Below are 9769 nucleotides of genomic sequence, written 5' to 3' on the forward strand. Positions count from 1 at the left end.
TTCCTCCTCCAGCAGATCACATTTTGTCAGAACTTTCCACTATGACCTGTCCATCATGGGTGTCCATATATGGAATGGCTCATAGCTTCATTGAGTTACACAAGCTCCTTTTCCACAACAAGGCAGTGATCTGTGAGGGGGACATGGAAGTCCATACTTGCAAATTTTTTAATTTGCCCAGCCAGTCTATGTCTTTGTGTTGGTGAATTTATTCCATTTACATTTAAGGTAATTATTGATATGTACACAAGCTAGAATCAAGATTGCCGAGAGAAATATCAATAACCTCAGATACGCAGATGACACCACCCTTATGGCAGAAAGTGAAGAGGAACTAAAAAGCCACTTGAAGAAAGTAAAAGAAGAGAGTGAAAAAGTTGACTTAAAGCTCAACATTCAGAAAATGAAGATCATGGCATCTGGTCCCATCACTCCTTGGGATATAGATGGAGAAACAGTAGAAACAGCGTCAAACTTTATTTTGGGGGGCTCCGAAATCACTGCAGATGGTGATTGCAGCCATGAAATTTAAAGACGCTTACTCCTTGGAAGAGAAGTTATGACCAACCTAGATAGCATATTCAAAAGCAGAGACATTGCTTTGCCGACTAAGGTCCGTCTAATCAAGGCTATGGTTTTTCCAGTAGTCATGTATGGATGTGTGAGAGACTGTGAAGAAGGCTGAGTGCCAAAGAATTGATGCTTTTGAACTGTGGTGTTAGAGAAGACTCTTGAGAGTCCCTTGGACTGCAAGGAGATCCAACCGGTCCATTCTGAAGGAGATCAGCCCTGGGTGTTCTTTGGAAGGAATGATGCTAAAGCTGAGACTCCAGTACTTTGGCCACCTCATGCAAGAGTTGACTCATTGGAAAATACTTTAATGCTGGGAGGGATTGGGGGCAGGAGAAGAAGGGGACGACCGAGGATGAGATGACTGGACGCTCATCACTGACTCGATGAGCGTGAGTCTGAGTGAACTCCAGGAGATGGTGATGGACAGGGAAGGCTGGCTTGCTGCGATTCATGGGGTCACAGAGTTAGACACGATTGAGCTACAGAACTGAACTGAACTGAACTGAATGATCCTATTACCATTTTCTTAGTTGTTTTGGGTTTATTTTCTGTAGACTTTTTCTTTCTCTTGTATTTCCTGCCTAGAGAAGTTTCTTTAGTATTCATTGTAAATTTTGCTTGGTACTGCTGAATTTTCTTAATTTTTGCTTGTCTGGAAAGCTTTTGATTTCTCCATCAAATCTGAATGGCAGTCTTACTGTGTAGAGTATTCTTGGCTGTAGCTTCTTCCCTTTCATCACTTTAAATATATTGTGTCATTCCATTCTGGTTTGTAGTTTCTGTCGAGAAATCAGTTGAAAGCCTGATGGGGATTCCTTTGTATACTATTTGTTGCTTTTCCCTGTTGCTTTTAATATTTTATCATTGTCTTTGATTTTTGTCAGTTTGATTACTACATGTCTTGGTGTGTTCCTCCTTGGGTTTATCCTGCCTGGGACTCTCTTTACTTCCTAGATTTTGTTGACTATATGCTTTTCCATGTTAGGGAATTTTTCAGATACTATCTCTTCAGATATTTTCTCAAGTCCTTTCTCTGTCTTTTCTCCTTCTGTGATCCCTATACTCTGAATGCTGGTGTATTTAATGTTGTTTCAGAGGTCTTAGGCTGTCTTCATTTTATTTTTCATTCATTTATCTATATTGTGTTCTGTGACAGTGATTTCCAGCATTTTGTCCTCCAGGTCATTTATCTGTTCTTCTAACTAAGTTATTCTGCTATTGATTCCTTCTAGTAGACTATTCGTCTCTGCTTGTTTGTTCTTCAGTTCTAGTAAGCCTTTGATAAACATTTCTTGCATATTCTCCATTGTTTTCCCAAGATCCTGGGTCATCTTCACTATCATTATTCTGAATTCTTTTTCTGGTAAGTTTCCTATATACACCTCCTCCCTCCCCCTGTGGTTTTATCTTGTTCCTTCATCTGGGACTAAACTTTCTGCTTTTTCATCATGATTAACTTTATGTAATGTTTTTTGTTTGTTTGTTTTGTTTACACTGCTGTGGGACTGTGCTTCTTCTTGCTTCTTCTGCCTTCTGATGGAAGAGCCTGAAAGACTTGTGCAAGCTTCCTGATGGAAAGGACTGATGATGGGAAAACTGGGTCTTGCTCTGGTGGGCAGGCACTTGCTCAGTAAAGCTTTAATCCAATTATCTGCTGGTGGGTGTGACTGCACTCTCTCCCTGATAGTTGTTTGGCCTGAGGCAACCCAGCCCTATGGTCTACAAAGTCAAGGGCAGGGTTAATGGTGAATGCCAGGAGGACTTACACCAAGGGGGACTTTCCCAGCCTTCTGCTGCTAGTGCCCTATCCCTGAGGTAAGTTCCTCTGATCACCCCTCCACAGGAAGCCCTCTGACACTAGCAGGTAGTTTTGGTTCAGTTTCCTATGTGGTCACTTCTCCTTCCCTCTGGGTCTTGGTACACACAAGATTTTGTTTGTTCCCTCCAAGACTGGAGCCTCTGTTTCTCCCAGTCCTGTGGAAGTCCTATAATCAAATCCTTCTGGCCTTTAAGTCCAGGTTCCCTGGGGATTCCCAGCCCCTTTCTTGGATCCTCAGGCTGGGAGGCCTGATGTAGGGTTCAGAACCTTGACAACAGTGGAAGAACTTCTTTGTTGTTATTCCTTTACAGTTATGGGTCACTAACCCAGCAGGTGCTGGATTTGATGGACCACATGATACAGCCTAGGTCTTTATTTAAAAAAAAAAAAAGTCTACATGTGTTTCTGAGGAATGCCTTGAATTAAGAATCACTGGCCTTAGCAAAAGAGCACAAACAGGGGAGCAAAATAAGTAGAATGTAAGAAATAAGACCCCCAAACCAAAGACAGTAAATGATGAAGGTGAGTTGCTTGTGTAAAATGCAATATGTCACAGTTGATGGTGTAAAATCCCTCCTACACTTGCCATTTCTTGATCTTCTAATCTTATCATCAATAAACTCCCTGTAAGACAATGAATGAAGTGTAATCAGGATGAGGCAGAAGATAAAAGAGAGGCTTAAATTTATGGCATGCATTACAATCAGTGGTAAATATTGCAAATGGATGTCTGATCCTGACAAACTTGGTGAAGAATTAAAAGTATATGTCATTTTTATAAGAAATGTCCAAACTTTCCATGTGGCTGTTCCATTTTGTATTTTTATTAGTAATATATGAAAATTCTAGTTGCATAGTGCTAGTGCTTTGTTTTTTGGTCAGTTTCTTAAATAAATGTTTTAAAATTTAAATGGAGATGTTATAACTTCTAATATTTATGTAGTGGAAAATATAAGAATATGAATAACTCAGAGGAAGCTTGAGTAGCAGGTCTTCCTAGTTAGAAAAAGCACACCTTTTCATTTGATTATAATATACAGTAGGATGATCTAGAAGGACTTGTGAAATCAGAGGTCAGTCTAAAATTAATAACTAAGTAATATGTAGAGAATGTATAATCATAATTGATACACTTATTAGTCGCAGTACATTTTCCATGTTTTTCCATGTTTACAGTCTCTAGTTTCAATTATCAGAGGAAGAAAAAAAAATTAAATATCAATCTTGTCACAAAATGCCATAGGCAGTTGGGAATAGTTTCTTGAATGATTGTACCATTTGATCTTGTACCATTTGATTTTATAAAGTTTCTTTTAAAACTATATTGACACACGGTAGTATATTTATGTCAATCTCGGTTCCCTTCCTCCCTCTTCATGCCCATACCTTCCGTCTCTACATCTATGTCTCTATTACTGCCCTGCAAATGGGTTTATCTGTACCATTTTTCTAGATTCTGTATTAATAGGCAATATTTGTTTTTCTCTTTCTGACTCACTTCACTCTGTAAGAGACTCTAAATCCACACACATCACTACAAATGACCCGGTTTTATTCCTATTAATGAGTGAGTGAAGTCGCTCAGTCGTGTCTGACTCTTTGCGACCCCATGGACTGTAGCCTACCAGGCTCCTCCCTCCATGGGATTCTCTAGGCAAGAGTACTGGAGTGGGTTGCCATTTCCTTCTCCAGGGGATCTTCCTGACCCAGGGATCGAACCCTGGTCTCCTACATTCCAGGCAGACACTTTAACCTCTGAACCACCAGGGAGACCTTTGGTTGAGTAATATTCCATAGTAGTGACATGCATATAACACCATGTGTAAAATAGATAGCTATTGGGAACCTGATATGAAGCATAGGAAGCTCAACTCTGTGTTCTGTGAGGACCTAGAGAGGTGGGGGAGTGGTGGCAGAAGTAAGGCTCAAGAGGATGGGATATATATATATATACATGTATATATATGTATATATATATACACATACACACACACACATATGATTGATTCATTTTGTTGTATAGCAGAAACAAATACAACACTGTAAAACAATTTTACTCCAATAAAAATATATATTGACAAAGGAGAATAAATTTGAGACAGAAATAACCTATGCATTGAACAAATTCTTCTTAAATGTCTACTTTATAAAGGCATTCTGTTAAGCACAGCAGCAAACAGAATGTGATTTGGTGTAGGCTAGCTAAGACAATTACACAGTTTTCTCTGGTTCACAGTAGATTGTGAAATGTACCATGGGAAACATACACCACAGAACTGAGGGACTGGGAAGCAAAAACAATGACATCTGTTAGGGGAAATTAGGGAAGTCTTGACAATAAAGAAAATCAATTTGGCCCTGAAGAATGCATAATGGTTTCTGTTTATTTGGTTACAATTTTTTTTTGTTATAAAATTGTTATCATAAAAAGTTTTGAAAATCCAGATGCTTAGAAAAAATTTTAAACAGCAATAAAATGAACCTCAGATTTTATCACCCAAATAAAGTTATAGTTGACATCTTAGCCTTTCTCTATATTACTGTTACCAAACAGGTTCAGCTGTTTACCACTCAAAAGTCAATACTCAAGAGGCAAGTGTTGGTTGGAAAAGGAAAGACTCCTTTACTCAGGAGGCCAGCAAACTCGAGAGAAGATAGACTAATTTCCAAAAACCAACTCTGAAGATTCTGCTCAACCATGAAAGTTTCAAAAGCAAGAAAGTGACGTTCATCATTTTGGGAGTGGGTCAGTCTTCATTATCCTCCACTGTGGGCAAACTTTCTTCTGATTTGTTGGTGGTGAGATAACAGGGTGGTGCTCCAGGAATCTTGTTCTCGGCCTGAATTTAGCATCCTCTATCCAGTTGGAAGTCTTGGATGCTGCAGAAGAAAAAAAAAAAAAAAAAAAAGATATTGCTATGTTTATTCCTTGAAAAGGAAAAAGGACCCTGCTTTATCATCACACTCTTGGGTTTTTTTTTGTTGTTGTTGTTGTTGTTGTTGTTGTTGTTGCTCCTTCCTTGTTTCTGCATTTTCTCCCTTTCCTGACAAGCAAATGTTTGCACCTGACTTTTGGAACTAAAGGAAGAGCAAAGAAGCTGAATGAAATTCTTTCCTACAAATGAGATACAGAAGACATGGAAAGGATTTGTACCTGGGAGGATCACAAGGTCCTGCTCCCTTTCATTGCCTCATATATTTGAGAAAGTATACTTATAATTTTATGACTCTATAGAGTGTCCTATGGGAAACACTCCCTATGAAAATCTGGGTGAAATATATCTTACCTCAAGATAACAGGGCTTCCCATTTCTGTTATCATGGCAAGTCTACACTAGTAAGCCTTTTTCCTATTCTATATATATATATATATATATATATATATATATATTACTTACTATCTAGTCTGTCTTCCTTCATTGTTGGTGCTCAGCTTCATGGTCATGTTCAACTCTTTATATACCGAAATCACATATTTGTTTCAGACCCGTGAAGAACTACCTACCTAATTTTATGATGCTTTTCTTATGCTTTTCTGAATTAATTTCCTGAACACATAAAGCATAAAAACAATCTAAACAGAAAGGGAAGAGAAAATTTAAAAAAAACATATATTGATTTAAAATCTAAAATGCTAAATATCAATTGCTATTCTAAAGAGTGTCGACAGGTGGTATTCCAAAACAGTTTTGTCAATAGAATGTAAACAGTGTCTGCAAGATAGTATAGCCATTCACTTCTTCCTGCTTGGAACACTGATATTTAGAAGTGTAGCAGTAGTTTTGTGATCTTGATGCAAAATCAACAGCATAAAAATAAACAGAATGTTCATGTTAGAGGAGAGAGAGAAAAAAAATAATATTTTTATGAAAGCATCACTGAGAATCTGTAGCCATCACTGGATTTCTACCTCTGAATGTCTGCTTGCCTGAGAAAAATAAAAAAAATTGTTAAATTTACTGTAGGCAGGTTAATTTTATTTTCAATGAAGATCATTTCTGTTGGATGCAAATTTGATGCTATATATATATATATATATATAAAACTTTATTATGGTTTACAAGAAAGTAAGGGACTCTGAAAACTAAGTAATCCTGTGTTTTTTATAAATTTTATTTTCTATTTTTCCATCAGCTATCAGTTCTTCTTTCTCATTATTTTAGTTCTCCCATAATTACTACCATGCTGCTGCTGCTGCTGCTAAGTCGTTTCAGTCGTGTCCGACTCTGTGCGACCCCATAGATGGCAGCCCACCAGGCTCCCTCGTCCCTTTATTCTCCAGGCAAGAACACTGGAGTGGGTTGCCATTTCCTTCTCCAATGCATGAAGGTGAAAAGTCAAAGTGAAGTCTCAGTTATAATTTAGTCTTGTGTTATTTCTTATTTAATATCTGTTTTTGGAGACGGCAATGGCACCCTACTCCAGTACTCTTGCTTGGAAAATCCCATGAACGGAGGAGCCTGGTAGGCTGCAGTCCATGGGGTCACGAAGAGTCGGACACGGCTGAGCGACTTCACTTTCACTTTTCACTATCCTGCATTGGAGAAGGAAATGGCAACCCACTCCAATGTTCTTGCCTGGAGAATCCCAGGGACGGGGGAGCCTGGTCGGCTGCTGTCTATGAGGTCGCATAGAGTCGGACACGACTGAAGCGACTTAGCAGTAGCAGTAATATCTGTTTTATCCATTAGATATCAGTCATTTCTGATGTTTTGAACTTTGGAACATAAGATATTCCATAATGTTTAATTTAACATACATTTAACACAGTAATATACAAATTTGTTCCCATGCATCTTCAAGATTGTTTTCAGTGTGTAGATAGCATCCTGATTGTCAACAATTCTTTAGCAAATTCATAGACTACTCAAGTTATATACACCCTAAATTAAGTGCACAAAATGTGATAATGCACAGTAGCATATGTTTAGAATTATGGAATACATCATTTGAAGAAAAATAAAAAACAGTTTGAACAGAATGAGAGGTTCTTTTCTTTTTTTCTCTCCCCATCTTTTTCTTTTTTTCTTCTCTTTCAAGTTCCACTAGGCAAAAGAGCAGAACAAAATATTTTGAGACAGGAAAATATAGTTGCCTAATATGTCCCTAAATTTTATTATTCAAAGTCCCTGCTGCTTTATTTTCTTAATAATGGACTTTGTTTCTAATAACTCTGACTATAATCTGTACAGGTTATAAATTATCATTTTCAAAAAGTTTTCAGTACTTTTCAGATAATATGCTTTTCAGAAAATTAAAACTACGACCCTCATACAAATACAATATGATGACTATTTTATTCAAATCATTAATTTGGTAGGGACAATAAGATGGCAAACATGGCTTCAATTACCTTTCAGATACAGGGATTTTGAAAAAGTATTTTAAAATGTTAGAAAAATAGTGCTAGGTTGGATATACACAAAGCTTATTATTGTATCTTACAAGGTGATGAAACCATAACCTTTAGGGGAATCTTCTCTACTGAATAGAAATCTACAGGTTAACCTGAAAGATTAAATACAGGTATATTCTCTTGGAGAGTTCAGTAGCTCTTGTGTGGGTTTGTTAAACTATGTCATGGTGTAATATTAAAAGAAGATATTTCCCACTATTCATTTTGTTTTGTTTTCCTGAGTTTTGACTAAATTTAAGATATTAATCAGACACTATATAGTTAATAATCTTTAAAATCTACAAATCTGCTAATTTTCAAAGTAGTTCATTTGAGACTTGAGAGCTTCCATTTCCTAAATCATTTTAGTGTTATGAAGACAGAGTAAAGATTCTATCTCCTATATTCTGATGACATTTCATCAGTGAGACTGAATTGGAATATTGAATGATCCATCCCTCTAAAATTCACAAAATGAAAAGCTAACCTGACAAAAATGTAAATTCACTGGAATTTCAAGTTTTATATTATTTATAAATCATTTTTAAAATTTTGCTTGTTTATGATAAACTTGACACATGTTCTTTATATTGTTTATTACTTTATTGTTTGAAGAAAATTTGCCTGAAGATCATTGGTTTTACATGCGTATTTAAAACCCAGTTTTTAAATATAAACTTTGAAACTGATTTCAAAACTGGGATAAGAGTGGCTAGTGAGTGTGGAAGACAAATATCATTTTGTTTGCGAGTGAATCTTTTGTTCTTGAGCCGTCCTATTATTGTTCTTTAGGCACTAATAGTATTTACTGGAGGACTAATTACTCAGCTTTAATAAGGATAGACATGTGCTAGAGCTGAGCAGTCTATTCTTCCCTTTTGTTCTCCTTTTTAATAACCCTTACAAATCATCCAGGCAGAAATGTGCTTCTGAGGAAGAAATAAGCCTTCAGTACTGACATCCAAAAAAGAGTCTTTATCATCAAAAGTGGCATAGTCATTCCTGAGAAGCCCTTATTTATTTGACAGTGATTTAAAAAAATTACTTGTTTGGGGGAAAAAAAAAATCCCACCTACTAATAGGTTATCCTCAATCCTTAATAATACTGGCTGGGACCTTTCCAAGAACTTTCACAAAGAGATTTTAGGATTTTAGCTTTTTTTAAAAAATTGAAGTACAGTTGACTTATAATTATGTTTCATGTATACAATAGTAATTCAATACTTTTATAGATTATGCATCACACACATTTATAATAATATTATTGACTATATTCCCTGTGTTGTACATTGTATCCCAGTTACATATTTTATAATTGGTAGGTATGTCTTTAATCCTATTCACCTATTTCACCCAGCTATCAACATTACTTACCTCTGATAACCTTTGTTCTCTGATCTCTGAGCCTGTTTCTGCTTTATGTTCATTCACTTATTTGCTTTTGTTTTGCTTTAGATTCCACATACAAGTGAAAACATACAGTATTTGCCTTTCTGTATCTGACATTTCACTTAGCATAAGACTTTTAAGTTCATCTTGCATATATATATATATATATATATATGTATATATATATCTTATGATGTATTACTCAATTTAGTTTGCTAGATTTTTGTTGAGGATTTTTATATCTATGTTTATCAGTAATATTGGTCTATAATTGTACTATAATGTTGGTCTATTGCTTTCTTGTGTTATTTTTGTGTTGTTTTTGTTTCAGGGTAATACTGGCCTTATAGAATGAGTTTGGAAGTGTTCCCTTTTCTACAATTTTTAGAATAATTTGAGAAGGATCAGTATTAACTCTTCTTTAAATGTTTTGTAGAATTCCCCATGAATCAGTCTGGTCCTGAACTTCTGTTTGCTGGGTTTTGTTTTTGTTTTTGTTTTTATTACTGATTAAATTGCATGACTGGCATTCAGTCTTTTCATATTGTCTATTTCTTTTTTATTTAGTCCTGGATTTGTATGTTTCTATGAAT

Source organism: Ovis canadensis, chromosome 6 (assembly GCF_042477335.2).
Source record: "Ovis canadensis isolate MfBH-ARS-UI-01 breed Bighorn chromosome 6, ARS-UI_OviCan_v2, whole genome shotgun sequence".
NCBI lineage: Eukaryota > Metazoa > Chordata > Mammalia > Artiodactyla > Bovidae > Ovis > Ovis canadensis.